The 20,511-nt window shown below is 34.7% G+C and overlaps 1 pseudogene; it reads right to left on the reverse strand.

The window, feature by feature from the left end:
* The window catches only part of LOC122747190, a 75,083-nt pseudogene that overhangs the window by 10,604 nt on the left and 43,968 nt on the right, over positions 1–20,511 (reverse strand).

Consider the following 20,511-nt stretch of genomic DNA (forward strand, 5'->3'; position numbering starts at 1 on the left):
TTGTGGAAGTCTGCTTCTTCTTTACTAATAATTCCACCAGGGGTACACAAAATTAATATATTAATGACTTTCATGAAACGTCTTATATAGGTAAGAGAATAGGCATATATTTTGAGTGAGATTTTCCCCACTCCTTAGAATACAATTGGTTTAAATATAGCATTAATCAGTTTCTAGACTACAAATAGAGGTATAATATTTAGGTATTCTTTGGTAGCTTAAGTGTTAAAAAAATTAGCTATCCTTTACTAACTTAAGGGTTATCATATTTAGATATTCTTTACTAACTTAAGAGTAAGAAAGATATCGAAAGGAGCTAAGGCAAATGCTAACTTGTCTACTCTACAAGCTTGACCAAAGATTCAACTATTTGACTTCCAAGTTTGGCTAGGTATAGCCACCAATCAGCTTAAAGATCAGATAATTAAAGTAGTAACTTCTGAACTTTAAGGGACCAATCAGAGTGGGAAAGAAGTGGGAAAGCCAAGCTTAACAATTATGGTGGAAAGTCTTGATAGCTAAGAAACAACTTAGAAAAAGATAGGCCAGAGAGGCTATGTCCCAGATGGCAAAGACAAAATCCAGTAAATGGCTTATGTTATGAGCTTGTTACTTAGTAACAGGGCCATTTTAAATAGGATATATAGAATATCAAGTGATTAGACTAGAGTATGACTGATGGTTTCTTTCTTCCTCTTCCATACTTATTGTATTTGTGCCCCTGTGATTATGTTAATTTGTGGCAGGGGTTATGGTATATAAATATCTGTGGATCCTGAGGCTTATGGTCTTTGTGTCCTAGCCTTGAGACTGTCTTTATTGTGAAACATGATCCCTCTATCAATAAACCTATTTTCTTTGGCTAAGAGACTTTGGGTTTTTGTTGTTGTGGTGGTTGTTTTGATGAGGCAATTGGGGTTAAGTAACTTGCCCAGGGTCACACAACTAGTAAGTGTTAAGTGTCTGAGGCCAGATTTGAACTCAGGTCCTCCTGACTCCAGAGCTGGTGCTCTATCCACTATGCCACCTAGCTGCCCCTAGACATTGGTTTTTCTTATTCTAACATCAGGACTTAGAAATGTTTGGAACATTTGTACGTGTCAAGTATGTATTTTTTTCTCAATTTCCTGTTTTTTACATTAATAAAGTCTGAGACTTTTCTATGTTTATAGTACTTTTTTATTCTTCATCTTCCATATGGATTCTCCAGCATTCTCATAATTGTATGTCAACTAGCATGAATAATCTCTCTATATACTTAGTTGGGTCCAGCTACTTAATCGATATTTGTTCTCTTTAGCAGTATTTCTAATACTTCCATAATAATAATAATAAAAGGCTTAATATATTAGGGTAAAAATATGGTCATTCTACTATTCATCAAGATGAAAAGTATTTGTAATAGTGACCCTAATGGATCTTTTACATTCTTCTTCTATTTGTTGTCCTTCCACTTCTGTCTTCAAATGTCCTTGAAATGGTTTGACTAGCTGAAACTCTTGCCATTGTTTTAATAATCTGGTTTTTATCACTCATGCTTCTCTTTGCTTTATACAATGATACTACTTAGAATTGTCGATCAATGTCCTTATAAGACATTAGAAATGATTTTACATTCTGAACCATTGTTGCCTTAGGTAGCCAACTCTCTTCACATGGTAATGAAATCAAAGGTTTGTTCACAGACAATTTCTGGTCTTCTTCAGTCTTATTGTTATGTAAATAGGTATAAAGTAGTTAAATGCCATACACAATTATTGCAATTTTATTGAAAGCTCTTAATTTATTGTCCATTTACCATTACTAGTTTCTGATAAAAATATATGAAGATTGGGGGCAACTAGGTGGCATAGTGGGTAAAGCACCAACCCCGGATTCAGGAGTACCTGAGTTCAAATCCAGCCTCAGACACTTGATACTTAACTAGCTGTGTGACCCTGAGCAAGTCACTTAATGCTCATTGCCCTGCAAAAAAAAAAAAAATATATATATATATATATATATGAAGATTGAAGTACTTCAAATGTAGCCCATATTGTTATAATTTGTAATTATTTTTCTTTTTGTTCTTTGATCTTTTTTGTGACAAAGGAAAAAATATTCTGATTTTACAGAGTAAATGAATTCAGCAATACAATCCACAATAATTACAACTTTTCCCTATTGTATATATAAAACATCTTTTTTAAAAAATGTGTTATGGTATTTATTGCTTCCATATCCTTAGTCTACTAGTGTTTTTTCTCAAAGAGAGTGTTCATAAAATAAAGGTGTCCTTTCCAAACAAACCTTTGACTACTTATTTATTTTTCTTGAACTGTGTTTTCATAGATATCTCTCACCATTCTCATTGACTGCCAAACTTTTCCTTGAAATCTAGTATCAAACCATATGTTGATTTAGTTGGGAGGGCCTTATTGAGTTCTTCATAGAATTTCTCTTCATCTTCAACAACCTATTCGTGCATAAGCTAAAAGTATTTTTATTATTGTCTCTTTTTTTTTTCTTTTTATAAATACTTAGCAGGGCAGAGCCAAGATGGCAAAGAGAAGCCAGCAAATTGCCTGAGCTCTCCTGCAGTTACCTTAAAAAGAACATTAAATCAAGCCTTTAAACAGATTCTGAAACTATAGAACCTACAAAAAGACTGAGAGACACAATCTTCCAACTTGAGATAATTTCAAAGACTTCAGGAAAGGTTGGTTTCACACAGGCAAAAGGGGAATTCAGTGCAGCTCAAGACAGCACAGAATGGAGGGGGTTTAGGCAAGTCAGCAGGAAACTCTTGGCCACAGCAGTGAAACTAAGGTCCCTTGTTCCTGGCTCAGGAAGCTGGTGTCTCACAGGCCAGTTGTGACATCGACCAGAACCAGCTGAGAGAGCAGGCTGCCATCAGGAGGGCCACCCACAGGACAGGCATGACTGGGCCTAGCCATCCCAGTGCCTGGAGCAAGCACAAGGAGCAAGGCCAGGACAGTGAGAAATACACAAGCCATAGACACTTCAGCGTAGAAAGCAGTGACGCAGCCCTTATCCACCAGGACAAGAAGATTGAAACAGTGACCCTTGTGCCCCAGGAGAAGGTCTCAACTTTTTTTTTTTTTTTTGGTGAGGCAATTGGGGTTAAGTGACTTGCTCAGGGTCACACAGCTAGTACGTGTCAAGTGTCTGAGCCTGGATTTGAACTCAGGTCCTCCTGAATCCAGGGCCAGTGCTCTATCCACTGTGGCACCTAACTGCCCCAAGAGAAGACCTCAATTTAAAAAAAAATAAGTTACAATATGAGTAAGAAACTGAAGAGGGCTCTTGCCATTGAGAGCTTCTATGTCAATGGGTAAGAGCTAAACACAAACTCAGATGAGGACAATATTCTTAAATTGCCCACATGTTAAGCCTCAAGAGGGAAGATGAATTGGTCTCAAGACCAAAAAGCCTTCTTGGAAGAGCTCAACAAGGATTTTAAAAATCAATTAAGAGAGGTAGAAGAAAAAATGGGGAGATTAATAAAAGAAACACAAGAAGATTATGAAAAAAGAATCAACAGCTTGGAATAGGAAGCACAAAGATTGAATGAAGAAAACAATTATTTAAAAAATTCATTTGGCCAAATGGAAGAGGAAGTGCAAAAGGTTACTGAAGAATTCAATGCCTTAAACATTCAAATTTGACAGATGGAAGCTAATGACTCCATGAGACACCAGGAATCAAAAGAATGAAATACCTCATTGGAAAGAAAACTAACCTGGAAAAGAGATATAGGAGAGACAATTTGAGAATTATTGGACTGCATGGAAGCCATGATCAGAAAAAGAGTCTAGACACCATATTCCAGTAAATTATCAAGGAGAATTGCCATGATATAGAATTAGAGGATAAAATTTTCATTGAAAGGATCCACTGATCACCTCCTGAAGGAGACCCCAAAAGGAAAACTCCAAGGGATATGGTAGCCAAATTCCAGAATCATCAGGTGAAGGAGAAAATACTCAAGGCAGCCAGAAAGAAGCAATTTAAGTATCATGGAGCCACAGCCAGGATTCCAACATTAAAGGATCACAAACCTAGGAATATGATATTCCAGAAGGCAAAGGAGCTTATATTGCAATCAATACTCAACTACCCAGGAAAACTGAGCATTCTCTTTCAGGGGAAAAGATGGACATTCAATGAAATAGGGGACTATCAAGGTTTCCTGATGAAAAGACAAGAACTGAATAGAAAATTCAGTCTAAACATACAAGACTCAAAAGGAGTTCAAAAAGGTAAATGTGTGTGTGGGGGGTTATTCAATAAGGTTAAACTGTTTACATTCCTACACAGGAAAGTAATGCCTATAACTCCTGAGAACTCTCTATATATTTCGGCAGACAGAAGGATTATACACAAAGGGTATAAATATAAATTTTCTTTGATGTGATATCAAGAAAATTAAGGGGTTAAAAAGTAGTTTATAGGGAGAAGATGTAAGGGGAGTTGGAATGGGGTGAATTATATCATATGAAGAGGTACAAAAAACCTATTACAATAGATGGAAAGAAGGGAGGGGTGAGCATTGTTTCAACCTTACTCATGTCAGATTTGGTTCAAAGAGGGAATAACATACATATTCATTTTGATAAAGACATTTCACTTAATCTTTAGGGAAGTAAAAGGGCAAGGGGAAAGGGGGCACTGATAGAACAGAGGGCAGAAGCAGGGGAGAAAATGGTAAAGAAAAGGAAAGGGTGCTGATAAAAGGGAGGGCAGATTGGGGGAGACAGGCGTAAGAAGCAAAATGTTGGTAAGGAGGAATAGGGTGAAAGAAAGGGAAAAAAAACTACAAAGAGGGTATATAGAATAGACAGAAAAAGAGATTTAGTAATAACTGGATGCAAATGGGATCAACTCTGCCATAAAATGGAAATGAATAGCAGAGTAGATTGAAAACCAGAATCCTACAATATGCTGTTTACAAGAAACACATTTGAAGCAGAGAGATACACACAGAGTAAAAGTAAAAGGTTGGAACAGAATGCTTCAGACAAAGTAAAAATAATCAGGGTTAGCAAATCTTATCTTAGACAAAGCAAAAGCAAAAATAGACCTAATCAAAAGAGATAAGGAAACTACATCTTGCTAAAATGTACTATAGATAATTAAGTAATATCAGTACTAAACATGTATGTGCCAAGTGGTATAGCATACAAATAGTTAGAGGAGAATTTAAGTGAGTTACAAGAGGAAATAGACAGCAAAATTATACTAGTGGGTAATCTGAAACCTTCCCTCTTAGAATTACATAAATCTAGCCAAAATATAAATAAGAAAGAAGTTACATAGTTGAATAGGATGTTAGAAAAGTTAGATATGATATATTTCTGGAGAAAAATGAATGGGCATAGAAAGGAATATTCCTTTTTCTCAGCAGTACATGGCACATTTTCAAAAATTGACCAAGTATTAGGGCACTAAACATCATAGTAAAATGTAGAAAGGCAGAAATAGTAAATGTATCCTTCTCACATTGTGATGCAATAAAAATTACATGTAATAAAGATCCATGGAATGGTAGACTGAAAATTAATTGGAAAATAAACAATCTTATCCTAAAGAATCAGTGGGTCAAACAACAAATCATAGAACTAATAACTTCATCCAAGAGAATGACAATAATAAGACAACATACAAAAACCTATGGGATGCAGCCAAAGCAGTACTTAGGGGAAATTTTATATCTCCAAATGCTTACATGAATAAAAAAGAAAAAGAGGAAATCAATGAATTGGGCATGGAACTAAAAAAGCTAGAAAAAGAACAAATTAAAAATCCCCAATTAAATACTAAATTAGAAATCCTGTAAATCAAAAGAGAAATTAATATAACTGAAAGCAAGAAAACTAAAGAATTAATAAAACTAAGAGCTGGTTTTATAAAAAAAAATAGATAAACCTTTGGTTAATTTGATTAAATCAATATTGAATAAATCAATTTGAATAAATCAATAATGAAAGGGATGATTTCACCACCAATGAAGTGGAAATTAAAGCCATAATTAGGAACTATTTTGCCCAACTGTATGCCAATAAATTTGACAATTTTAATGAAATGGATAAATACTTACAAAAACACAAATTGCCCAGGGTAACTGAAGAGAAAATATATCCTTAAATAAGGCCAAATTAGAAAAAGAAATTGAACAAGCCATTAATGAACTCCCTAAGAAAAAATTCCCCAGATGGGTTTACAAGTGAATTCTACCGAACATTTAAAGAATAATCAATTCAAATACTATGCAAATTATTTGGAAATATAGGGGAAGAAGGAGTTCTACCAAATTCCTTTTATGACAAATATGGTGTTGATACCTAAACCAGGTAGAGCCAAAACAGAGAAAGGGAATTACACACCAATTTCCCTAATTCATATTGATGCAAAAATCTTAAATAAGATATTAGGAAGAAGATTACAGCAAGTGAACACCATGACAATACACTATCACCAAGTGGGATTTATACCAGGAATTCAGGGCTAGTTCAATATTAAGAAAACTGTCAACATAATCAACCACATCAATAAGAAAACTAAAAAAAAAAATCTTATGATTATTTCAATAGATGCAGAGAAAGCTTTTGACAAAATACAGCACCCATTCCTAATAAAAAGACTAGAGAGCTAAGAATAGGTGGAGTTTTCCTTAAAATAATAAGCAGTATCTACCTAAAACCATTAGCAAGCATTATATGTAATGGAGATAAGTTAGAGGCATTCCCAATAAGATCAGGGGTGAAACAGGAATGTACATTATCACCTCTATTATTTAATATTGTACTAAAAATGTTAGCTTTAGCAATCAAAGAAGAAAAAGGAATTAAAGGAATTAGAATAGCAAGGATGGTGTACTAGCTATACCAAGTCTGAAGCTTTACTATAAAGTGTCAGTCATCAAAACTATTTGCTACTGGCTAAGAAATAGAGTGGTGGATCAATGGAATATGTTAGGCACAGGAGACACAGTAGTAAATGAGTTTAGTAATGTACTGTTTGATAAACCCAAAGACTCCAGCTTCTGGGATAGGAACTCAGTATCTGACGAAAACTCCTGGGAAAACTGGAGAATAGTATGGCAGAAACTAGGCATAAACCAATATAGTATACCTTACACTAAAATAAGGTCAAAATGGGTAAATGATTTAGACATAAAATGTGATACCATAGGTAAATTAGGAGAGGAATGATTAGTTTACTTCTCAGATTTATGGAAAATTGAACAGTTTATGACCAAACAAGAGATAGAGAATATAATGAAATGCAAAATGGATGATTTTGGCTACATTAAATTAAAAAGGTTTTGCACAAACAGAAGCAATGCATCCAAAATTACAAGGGAGGCAGAAAGCTGGGAAACAATTTTTAGAGCCAGTACTTCTGAAAAAGGCCTCATTTCTCAAATATATCAGGAACTAAAATTTATAAGAATCCAAGTCATTCCACAATTGAGAAACAGTTCAAAGATATGGACAGGCAGTTTTCTGGTGAGAAATTTAAGCTATCTATTGCCATATGAATCAATTCTCTAACTCACTATTTCTTAGAAAATTGCAAATTAAAACAACTCTGAGTTACCACCTCACACCTATCAGATTAGATAATATGACAAAAAAAGGAAAATAATAAATGTTGGAGAAGTTGTGGGAAAATTGGAAGAATAATGCATTTTTGGTGGACTTGTGAACTGAACCAACCATTCTGGAGAGCAATTTGGAACTATGCCCAAAGGGCTATAAATCTTTGCATACCCTTTCTCCCAGCAATACAACTATTAGGTCTTTTTCCCAAAGAGATCATAAAAATGGGAAAAGGACCCACATTACAAAAATATTTATAGCTGTTCTTTTTGTGGTGGCAAGGAATTGGAAATTGAGGGGATGCCCATCAATTGAGGAATGACTGAACAAGTTGTGGTATATGAATGTAATAGAATACTATTGTGTTGTAAGAAATGATGAGCAGGCAGATTTCAAAGAAACCTGGAAGGACTTACATGAACTGATGCTGAGTGAGATGAGCAGAACCAGAAGAACATTGTAAACAGTATCAACAACATAGTGTGTTGATTAGCTCTGATAGACTTGACCCTTCTCAGCAATACAATGGTCTAAGATAGTTCCAAAGGGCTCATGATGAAAAATGCTCTCCAAATCCAGAAAAAAAGAGCTATGGAAGCTAGATGTAGATTGAACCAAACTACTATTTTTGTTTTTGTTTTTGTTTTTTGATGTTTTTCCTTTTTGCTCTGATTTTTCTTTCACAGCATCACTAATGCAGAAATATGTTTAACATGATTGCTGTCTTGGGGAGGGGGGACGGTGGTGAAGCTGAGAGAAAAATTTGAAACTTGAAATCCTATAAAAACAAATGTTGAAAAGTATCTCTATATGTGACTGGAAAATAATAAAATAATTTCATGAAAAAAATAAAAAATAAATACTCATCATCAAAACTATTATATGTGATGACCAGAAACACATGAAAAAGTTTCTTTCCTTTTAATATACCATAATATTGTTTCTGCCCAAGTTCTTCCTTTGCCTTTCCACATAAATATAGTACTTGCTTAGCCTCATTCCATTTATGTATATCTTCCTTTCTGATTGTGTTTATTGCAAGAATGTAAAGATGCTATAGTTTAGTTCTTCCAGTAGTATGTCCATTTATTGTTCATTGCACATCTATTTCACATTTAGAGTATCAATTCAAACTAAAGCATTGTGATCATCAAAACCTTTGCAATTCTTTGATCCATCATCCCCCTTTGAAAATGTCTTCCACCCTTGCTCCTAAAGAGAGATAACATTACATTTTTTCTTTGTGTCATAGGATTTCATGTCCAAAATACTAATCACCTAAATGTGATAAGCTTTTCAGTATTTAGATGACTTAGTCCTAGGAAAGCAGCCTCAGTATGTTGCTGGTCCTATCTGAAGCTTTGCCAGAGTTTATCTTTTTCTGTCATAGGAAAATATAGTTTCAAGAACTATGGGACACCTCTATACCATGATGGAGCAATGAAATTGTAGATCTAACAGCATAGCTACTAATACATTTATGACTCACTTTAATGATATTATCCTCCAAAATGTGGAGTCACAATTGGAATTCCTAATCTGGATCTCAGTTTGACCAATAAAGAGGGAATGGATGCTGAAACAGAGATGATGAAGAACTTTGGGGCAAATGTCATCTCTTAGAAAGAATTCATGATAACAGAAAAAGAGGATTTGGTGGAGGTTGAAGTAGATGTAGAAAAAATAACAACAACAACAAAGTGTGAATAGAAAAAGGAAATATTTTACTATATGTAATATTCAACCTGAATGCTACTTGTCAAGTCACAACATATTCTATTGAGAAGCTAAAATAAGTAGTACAATTTTAAAGTTCCCCTTCCCAAATTAAGTTTGACAAGTCAATTGCCTTTCTGAATACCTACAGACCATTTTAGGGTCAACCAGCTCCAGTCAATAAAAGGAAGACAGATTTCCTTTATCTTCCATAGCAAAATTAGGCATTAGGAATGCAACTTTACAAATGATTTTTTTCTTAAGCAGCTGATCAAATCAGCCCAAGAAATCACAAAGCACTTTATTTGCTTACTTACATCACCAGTATTTGGATTTAATTGGGGAATCATAAAATTTAGTGAGAAGAATATCATTTTAATTACCAGTGGATTTATTTGTGTTAATTAACAAATGAGATTTCTTTCTTTCCTGTGTGTCAAGAAAACCACAGTTGGCATTGCCATTATTTCATTTTCTAATTCCAAAAGTAACAAATGAAACTTTAATGAGGTACAGGTACTTATATGTAGCTGTCATCAATCCTTGTCCACAGGTCTATTAGTCTCAAGAAGGCAAAAATAATTCTACTCAAGTAAATAGTTAACAATCAAAGCTAAGGATATTTGATTGGGTAAACAATGAATCATTTCCCTGTTTCTAGTAGCAAGCACTGGAAAAGTCTCAGTGAGTGTTGAAGACTAAGTTCTGTTACCAGAGAATAAATGGACACATCAGAAGCTGGCAGGACATGACTTAGAAGAAACTGATATACCCTGAGCTGCTTCTTGATTTTGTTGCAATGGATTACTATTCCATAATCCATGAGTGAAAAGACTATTTATGGCTAAAAGTACATGTAACAATACCTTTCTCAAGTAAAATATCTCACTTGGGGAATGACAGTCTGCTGCAGACTCGAGTGTGACTCAAGAATCCAGACATCCAATTGCCTATTGCCAGGCATAGTGATTTTTGTGGCAGGGATCAGGGACCTGTTTTTTGTTTTGTTTTGGTTTTGCTTTTTTTGGTGAGAGTTGACACTGCTATGCTCACCAACATAACAGGCATGGAATCATAATCAGATTAAAATCCATTGGGACAAGAACAGCAATTTTAGTTTTCCCAGAAATATTGCTGAGAGCCTTCTCAGAGCATGATGAATTGTTTGGAATCAGTTGGATAATGTATATTCTATTGCTTTTGGTGCTATTGAACATAAATAGTACACACTGGCTTCAGATCCACATAATCAAGTCTGGTACCACTTGCTGCTGATGTTTTTGGACTCTTGGAGAAAACAAAATAAAAAGGGTGATTGCTTCCAGCTATTTGGTTCATAAAATATGACTTCGAGAAATAAAGTTTGCATTTTTTTTCTTGAGCTCAAATTAAATTTGAGGAAGAGAACATCCATGCATTGCACATTTAAATATTACAAAGGATTTATGCAAGTCTCAAGGGAGGTATAGACCTTCAAAAATGCAAAAATGGATGCTTTTTAAAAATGCATAAATCTACTAATGAAAAGTACATAATGGAGCTTTCTCCCCAGGATCTTATTCATTTGCCTGCTTCTGTTTCTGAAAGGTGCACATTTGTCTGTGTGAACTTTGAAAATTAATACAGCTATACATAAAGGAAAAATCAATGCTACATGTCAGCATGAATATATTATAGCTGAGTTTACAGTAGAATGAAAGGTATCCTATATAGTTTTGTGTTATGTGAAGAATTCTGTACAATGTACATTGTATTACTGTATGAAATATTTATGCCTCATTTAATCATCTTTCAATTTATGAAACCAACTAGATCTAACACTGACCCCCTTCCCCAATTTTCTATATCTAGTCACTATATTACTTTTTACTACTCTATTTTAGCATGTAAATAAAAGTAAACTAGGTGCTGCATTAGGTTTATTATACCTTCAGTTTATAGAGTGACTTGAAGCAATGGAAAACAAGAAATCTTATTTATCCCAAGCCTTTGCTTTGATAGGATTGGCCCAGACTTGAAAGGATAATTTAGCTTTTGATGGGACCTTTCTACATCCTAGAGGTGAAGATGGTGCTTGGGAGTTAAGGGGGAAATTAATTTTCATGAAATGACAGAGAATTCCTCTGTAAAGGGCAGTAGCTCTTCCCCAGTCATAAAGATGGATTTTGTCCCTATTTTTACATGGGAGACTGAAGCACAGAATGATTCAATAGCTTTCTTAAAATTATACTGTAAATAAGGGTGTTGGACTAGATGATCTCAAAGATCTTTTCCAGGTCTAAACTTTTTCTGCAGAACAAGCAAGTTATTCCTTTTTTTTTTTTCCTACTCTCCAGTTCTCTTTTCTCACCCACACAATACTCCATCATGAAGAAAAATTCAAAGCAAGTTGTTTTCAGACATAAATTGATTTTGTTCACTTAAGAGACTTTTTAAATTTTATGTGATCAAAACTATATATTTGGCCTTTTTAAATCACATATACTGTGTTTAATGAAAAGTTCATGCCCTAATCAGAACCATGACAGTTATCTCCATCCTCTATTTGTTTTAAATAATCTATCAACTTGTAGTTCATAATGGTATTTGATTTAAAAATGCTAATCTAATCCTTATTTTTTACCAAATTGCTTGCCAGTTTTCTCAGTAATTATTTTCAAATAAGGGCTCTCTCTTCCAGTAATGTATGTTCTTTTGCTTTCTAAACATGGGGATACATCTCCCCTTTGGTTGCACCTGGGTTTTACATGGCTAATTAGTTATATTGATCGATTTTTTAAAAATCAGGTATCATCTTGGTGTGATGATTACTACTTTATTATGTAACTTGAGAATGTGAGTTTCAGTGGAAAATATGCTGAAATTAGTGAGAGAATATCTGCATTCATATCTCAGCTCTACTATTTACTATATGTATGAGCTTGAGTAAGTCATTTAGCTATTTACAGACCATTTCTAAAATGAAAGTACTTTAAGGACCCTGTTAGCTCTAAATCTATGATCAATCCTCTAAAGTCTGGTAATGTTATATATCTGTTGTTCTGTTTTTTGTTTATATTGTTCACCTTGATATTATAGATTTTTTGTTCTTCCAAATTAGTTTTATCATTTTATCTACTTCAATAAAGTAATCTCTTGATAAATTAATGGGCATATCAAAAATATATACAATAGCCAATTATTATAATTTTGTTATACTGGTAAGGCCCAACCATAACCACTAAAAATCACTTAAATGTTTAAATATTTCTTTATTTCTATAAAGATGTTTATAGTTGCATTTTCATAAATCCTTCATTTGCCATGGTAGTTTGTCTCAGATAGCTTTTCCATATTGTAGTTTTGTTAATGGAATTTCTTTTGTTATTCCTCTAATTTTCATTGTACTGAATATAATTGTTGATGATTTTTATGGATTTATTTCATACAAAGTGATAGGTTTATATATTGGATACAACACTGTACTTAGAGTCAGGAAGCCCTGACTTTGAATCCTGTTTTTTTTGTTTTTTGTTTTTCTTTGCACGGCAATGAGGATTAAGTGATTTGCCCAGGGTCACACAGCTAGTATGTGTCAAGTGTCTGAGGTCAGATTTGAACTCAGGTCCTCTTGAATCCAGGCCCAGTGCTTTATCCTCTGTGCCACCTAGCTGCCCTCTTTGAATCCTGTTTTAAAAATTTACTGTGTGACACTATAAAGTCTTCTAACATCTAAGTCTTATTTTCTAAATCTCTAAAATGGGGACAAAAATAACTCACCTCACAGGGTTGTTATGAAGGTTGTTAACAAAAGACACTCTAGGCCCATAAAGGGACCTGAAATGACACTGTCAGATCACAGATTAAAATGCATTTATTCTCTGAGAAAAGGCTTGCTGGGGAGAAAAGATCCTGCAAGGGAGCAGAGAGATAGAGAGTTCTCCACTGCTCAAAGGGTGATGGGAAAAGGGTGAGATATCTATGCTTTCTAGAGGATTTTTAGCATGCAGTAGGGTTAAGTGAAAGGGGACATCTGTAGACACAATAAATCAGGGTGTTTAGAAAGTTCCAAGCAAGATTTTGAGTCTTTAGCTGTTGTTCAAGGTTGCCCTTAAGCTGTTTAGTTTCTGGAAGGGACAGGCATTTCCAAATTCAGCTAGAATTCACTCACAAATAATCACTGGTATATCAAGCAACCCAAGCTTCAGAAATCCTTCTAATTGTCTGGTTGTTGTGTAACTCCATTGGCCTGCTCCCCTGTGACAGAGGGAAGTTCTACCATATATTATAGTCATTACAGAGCCCTACATTAAACAGGATTAAATGAAATACTATAAAGTGCTATATAAATATTAGTTATTACATTTTACTACTTTTCTTAAGCTATTCATCACCTTGAATATTTACTAATTCTCTGGTGTTTTCTAAGAAAACCTTCAGGTGTCTAAGAACAGCTTGTCCCATCTTCTTTACCATTTATATAATTACTTTTAGATGTGGAAAGAACCTTTGACAAAATACCACATTCAATTATATTTAAAATTATAAAGAAAAAATAGAATAAGTAGAATTTTCCTTAATATGATAAACTACAGTATAGCACTTTAAAAATTATCTTTATTAATGCTTTTGCTTTTCTATGTTATTTCTGAATATTGCCTTTTGTACATTTCTCCCCACCCTAGTCTACTCTCCACTCAACTGTAAAAGTGATTTTCCTAAAGCACATGTCTGGCTGTGACATTTTTCTAATCAATCAACTGGCTCTCTATCACCTCTAGGATCAAATATAAAGTCCTTGGTTTGGCAGCTAAAAGCTTTTCACAATCTAGCCTCTCCCTCTTGTTTTAGTCTTCATACTCATTATTGCCCTCTACATACATTATGGTTCAGCCATAGCAGCATACTTGATAATTCTTCAGAAATTCTGCTCCATCTCATGTTTCCATGTCTTTGCCCTGGCTTTTCCCCTTACTTGGAATGCTCTCCTTCTTCAGTTGCACCTCTTAGTTTTCCTGGCTTCCTATAAGAATTAGTTTAAGCATAACCTTCTGAAGAAAGCAATTACCCATTTTGCAAGATGCAAATTCCTTTCTTTGCCCCTGAAATCACCTTGTATTTCTTTTAAATGTGTCATATGCCCCTGTGCTTTGAGTCATTCAGGTATACAATGTCCAAGTATTCCTAAGTTCTTACCTTTCCTCATTCCTCAGTACTCTCAAATACAATTAGTTGTCAAGTCTTGCTGATTCTACACTACATATTCCACATCTGGGATTCTACTTGAAGCCCTTCTCATTGTCTAAATATTGGCATACAGTAAGCAATTAGCACTTGTTGAATGGATGAATGAATGGAGTAAGTTGATATTGGTAGAGAAGGTGCATTTCTAAGTAGCAGCAAGGGCCCCTTATGATTTTGCAGTAGATAAAATCAACTTGGGTTAGTGACTTTCTTCAATGATCCTTAGCAGACCTGAAGGAGGAGCAAAATGTAAGATATAGTTGTGTGCTAAAACCAGAACATACAGGCTTATGGAAGCTGGCTTACCTTTTTTTTTTTTCATGCACTTACAACTCTGAAATTGACAAATTAGGATATAATTTACAACTTTTTTTTTTAGATTTAAGGAAGTGATAGAGAAAATGTTAATAATGTGAATTAAACTTAAAATTTTGCTGTGCATTTTTATTGATTTATTTATTTTTTGGGTGGAGAGTGACTTGTTAAACATTTACCAGAAATCTCTCGGTATTACCTATGTAACTTACATGTCAGGATCTGTAGAAAGTCAAGAGAGCAAAGACATCTAGAATCTTAGTTACTGAGATATTTAATTGGCAAATGTATGAGACAAAGAATGCTAGGTATATATAAAAGTAAAGATATAGTAGTGGAGGTATTATGGACTAATAATAATAATAGTAATAGAATCTCAGAGCTAGAGGGACCTCAGTTGACATTTAGCTCAATCGTCTCTGAACAATATCTCCTTCTATAAGATACTTGACAAGTAACCATTTAGCCTTTTATGGAAGAGCACTAGTGCAGAAGAGGAATCCTCTAGGAAGGTTAGAGGTAGAAGGAACGGAGGGATCTGGTAGGAAAGTGTAATTACAAAGCTCTTGATGTTGGAATTTTTAGTCCCCAAAAGCAGTGAGCTAAAATGTACAACTATGTTTATGTAAGGTTATAGTGATTTTATTTTTTTAAATGGTCATTGGAATTGAGGAGGTTGATGAATGGAGAGATCAGTATGCCCAATTAATAATCCACATGAATGCTGAATACCTGTTAGTGGTGACAGAAGATGGGGTAGAAAGAAAAACCCTGAACAATATTAAACAACTCAATAGAAAAGTTGGAAACATAGAACTTTTTTAACCTGTTTTCTAAAGAAGAAACAGTCATTAAAAACTTTAAAAAAACACCTAAATCTTCTCTAATAATAAGAAATATATTAATCATAACTTTTTAATACAATATTAAAGAAATGGAAAATTTTGAAAGACTTGTATGAACTCAGGTATAGTGAAGTGAGCAGAACCAGGAGAACATTGTGTACAGTGGCAGTAATATTGTTTGATGAGGAACTGTGAATGATTTAACCATTCTCAGCGATACACTAATCTAAGACAATCTAAAAGGACTAATGATGTAGCATACTATTTACCTTCAAAAAATGAACTGATATTGATTGAACAAAAACTGAAGCCTACTATTTTTCACTTAATCTCATTTTTTTTCTTTTATTCAAGTTTTCTTATACAAAATCACTAATATTGTAATGTTTTACATAATTGTACATATATAACCTATATCCAATTGCTTAGTGCCTCAGGAGGGGGGGAGAGGAAGAAGGGAAGGAAGGATAAAATTTGGAATTCAAAACTTTAAATAAAAATTATTATTATTTTTTTAAAAGATAGAAAATTATTAGGCTTTGGCCAGGCTCTTCTAAGGCTCCACAAAGTCCAGGGTTTTATCCACAAAATCAGAATGAGGAAATTCCCCCAAGGACAGTAGAAATTTAGTTATGTACAAAAAAGAAAAAAAAAACAACAACATAGTTTTATCTCTAGTAGGGGAAAGGTTCAAATACTTAATATCATGCCTGTTTTAATAGTTGAATTTTGACAAGTCCCTAAGAAACCATGGTTTAATTTGGCACCTGGAATTTGGGATTTATAGAAATGGTTGATGGTAGAGAGAGATCTAATTTCTTCTAATTGGACAGGAACACTTTCTGACAGACTGTTATTACTGGAATCATCTTTATTCCTTTACGTTTGTATGTTCTTGTTATTGTCTTTCCACAGTAACAATAAAGAGGTGAGAAAATTATTATATACTATTATATTAATAACTAATTGGGATCTAAAATTTTGTCCTCAATTTCCTCATGAAGGTCTTGCTCTTGTTAAAAGTCTCTGAAGGGGCAGCTAGGTGGCACAGTGGATAGAGCACTGGCCCTGGAGTCAGGAGGACGTGAGTTCAAATCCAGCCTCAGACACTTAACTCTTACTAGCTGTGTGACCCTGGGCAAGTCACTTAACCCCAATTGGCTCACAAAAAAAAAAAAGTCTCTGAAGGACATATCTGATGGATGAGATGAGAGTGCTTCCAAGGCCTGAGACCAATTCATATTTTTCTTGGAAGCTTTGCATGTTGGAGCTTTGACTTTGTTATTATCTTCTTCTGAGGGTGTATTCTAGTCTATCTTTCCACCAAAGAAGCTCTCTATCATCCGCTGTTTTCTTTGCCGACTCATGTCAAGTGGGAAGTAGATGTCTGATTGAAATCTGATTCTCTATGGTCAGAAGCTTGGTGTGCCTGTGCCCCTCCCCACTCGTTCACAACCTGGGTGCTTGATTCCAACTCCAGTGGAAACTACAGCCACTTCACCCCTGCCAACCCACAAACCCCCTTGCGGGTCCACTTGCTGAACCTCAGAAGAGGCCACTGATGCTGAACACTCGGAGGTGTCTGTTCTGGGGTGGGCCAGGCTGCAAGCTGAGCTGAGCTCCTCTTTCAGCCCAATCAACAGGTGATCTCAATTGCTGTTTCTGGCTCAAAAATAGTAGTCTCACACTGTTCTTATGTGAGTTAGGCTGCTTTTTGTTTGTTTGGTTGTTTTTTTTTTGTTTTTTATTATGGCATCAATGGTAAGGTAAATGGAATAGGAGAGAAGGTTCAGGATCTGTGCCTCAGGGTATTTTTTTTTCTTTTTCAAGGTTTGTTCTACAAATTTATTATGGCTCTTTGATTTAGGGAGCAATTCCTCAGATCTATATGGAGAACTCAGGTTTTCTAGGTAGATGTGAGTTAAAGACTGCTGAGTAATTGCATAAACTTAATCTTTGGTTGTTTTTCCCCTCATCCCCTGGATCATTGACTTGCTTGAGAGAAAAGGCATAATGTCTCTATACGTTTCAACTCATGAAGAACTTGTAAAATGTAGGTGGGTCCCATTCTAAATTAGGAAAAGGAACACTCACAGGAATGAAAATTCATATGCTTACCTCATAATTGAGCATGTCTGCATATTTGTACATGTTGCTTAGGAAGAATGAATTTTCCTTTATTTAAAAATAAAGGGTTGTTTCTTGCATGTTAACTCTCAATCCACTTAAAGAAGGGAAATAAATGCTTTAATATTTTCCTTGAAACTCATGTAATTCTGCTATCTTGAACATGCTTTTTTTTAGAATAACACAAAACAAAATTATAGAGATCCACATATTCACAAAAGCATGTCCAGGACATGTTTGTAAGCTGATAAAGCTTATAAAATCTATTTTTATTTTAATTATTTTACTTTTTGTCATGTGCCAGCAATCAAGATGAACTTGTAGGCTCTTCGTAGCTTCAGTTTTAGTGTTTTTTAAAAGGGTGTTTTTAGAATGATTTTTTTAAAGTGGGAAAGTAACAAGGAAAACATGTAAATTTGATCCAGAAGTAGAACTCAGTAATGCTTTTTGTGCAAGACAAAATCTTTAAAATTGCCATTTCAGTCAAAAAGTGATTTTTTTTTTTTTACTGCAGTGGTTCTTGAACACCATTTAATAAGTTACAGAGATGTGAATGCATATCTACACTAATAAAACCTCTAGATCACTTAAGTAATAGTATAATATATAAGGTGATTTTCTCCAACTACAGTAAGTCCCAGCACCTTTCACCTAATACTAACAAACATTCTTATGTGGATACAGGAAATTGACATTCTATATAAGTGCATAGGAAATGGTCCCTTGTCATAGCAAGTTAGCTGTATGCACTATTTTTTCTTTCAATTTGACATCATTATCAAAAGGGTCTCCTTACAGAAACGTTCCTCTGTGACATTTGTGAGATCCTAAGGATAACTGATACTTGAAAGAGATTCTAAGTTTTGAATGATGATATTATTTCTTATTAGGGGTAGGAGACCTTAATCAAAACTGTGTTAAATGTGATGAATGACAACTGTTTCATTCCCCCTTTAGGACTTATTTGGTAAAAAAAAAAAAAAATTACCCCAGTGTGACTTCCAACTCAATAAAAAGACATTACAGGTGAAGATATTATAAATTGATTTATTACTTTTTCCTATTCAGGAGAAAACTAGCACAAACAAATAGAATACAATTACAAAAGTCTTGACAAAGGAGAAAGCTGAGATGACTTCATTATTTGCTAAGCTTGAAGTGCTCAATATTTATTCATTACTTAATTTATTGATTTGTTAATTTGAGATACTCTGAAGTAGTTGCCATCATCTCATGATGGCTTATACTTTTCTTATCAGATAGATAAGGAGATCTCCACATCTCGTCTTCAGACCTAGGGCTCCATTAAGTCTTTCAAGGATTGTATGAAAATACTTATGGTTTTCTTTCTGGGATGAGCTTGAATTTTACTTATAGTATTTAATACAAATGTAGCCACAAATTCATTTATGATATTATACTAAGTTCTCATGCTATTAAAAAGAAGGTGGGGGGCAGCTAGGTGGCACAGTGGATAGAGCACTGGCCCTGGAGTCAGGAGTACCTCAGTTCAAATCCAGCCTCAGGCACTTAACACTTACTAGCTGTGTGACCCTGGGCAAGTCATTTAACCCCAATTGCCTCACTAAAAAAAAAAAGAAGAAGAAGAAGGTAGAAGTAGGTGGTTGGTAGATCAAATAAATTTGAGAACTCCTAAGCTGGGTACTAGATAACATCTGGATTTGAAGACTATATTGCTTCCATGTTATAGAAAAGGAACTGACTTACTTATTAAATAAAAACACAACATAGTGTTACCATTTCTTGCTTCTCACTTAAAACATTCTCTACGGGAAAGCATCCTGACACAGTTGATAAGTAACAGCAGGACTCAATATTTCCTCCTTTAGGCAGGACAGTGTCATATTTAAAAATTAGTGGGAGCTGTAACGATTGGAATAACGCCACCTGCTGGATACTTACTGTAGAAGAGTTCTGCCCATGAAGGGAAGGTCTTTGAGGGCAAGACCAGGAGTCAGGAAGTGACGCGGGCTAGTGGGAGGAGGAAGGAAGAGACTGGCGCTCAGTCTCGCTCTCTTTCCTGAGGACGCTGGCGGAGAAGGGAGCTAGAAATGTGCTCTCCCTTTAATAGATAGGAATCTAGGCCTTTCTCTCTCTTTACCAAATTCTTATTCTCCTTAATAAATGCTTAAAAGTCTAACTCTTGCTAAAGCTTATAATTTATTGGCGACCACTCATTAGATATTTTAGACAGACTAGCTAGAATTTTAGCCCTTAACAGATGGCTGACCACGAAGAGGAAAGGTAAACCTCAGTCTTCTGATCTTCAGGTTGGGTAAGAAATTTCCCCTCCCTCTCCCTTTAACTGCTAAGTACTGGAGTACTGGCTGTGTTTTCCCTTTAAATTTTTTCAAATGGACCTTTTAAACTCCCTAATTACCCTATTTTTGATTTTAGTCTGTTTAACCAGACAAATGGGAGATAAGATCATGTTAATGCTTTGTTTTGTGGATTTTCTATTTTTCTTTTTATTTTTGTTAAAAGAGCCAGCAACTTACTCATACAAGGAAATATCTCTCCCTCTCCCAACCATGCTTTTTCAGAGAAACCTGAAGAGATTCCTGCAGCTTTTCCCAGTTCTAACACTAATTGTTGCTCTAATTTTGCATGCCTGGAGGCAAAGACCCACCCTCTAGAAGCTTTTAATCCCCTAGCACCTG

This window comes from Dromiciops gliroides, chromosome 3 (assembly GCF_019393635.1).
Source record: "Dromiciops gliroides isolate mDroGli1 chromosome 3, mDroGli1.pri, whole genome shotgun sequence".
NCBI lineage: Eukaryota > Metazoa > Chordata > Mammalia > Microbiotheria > Microbiotheriidae > Dromiciops > Dromiciops gliroides.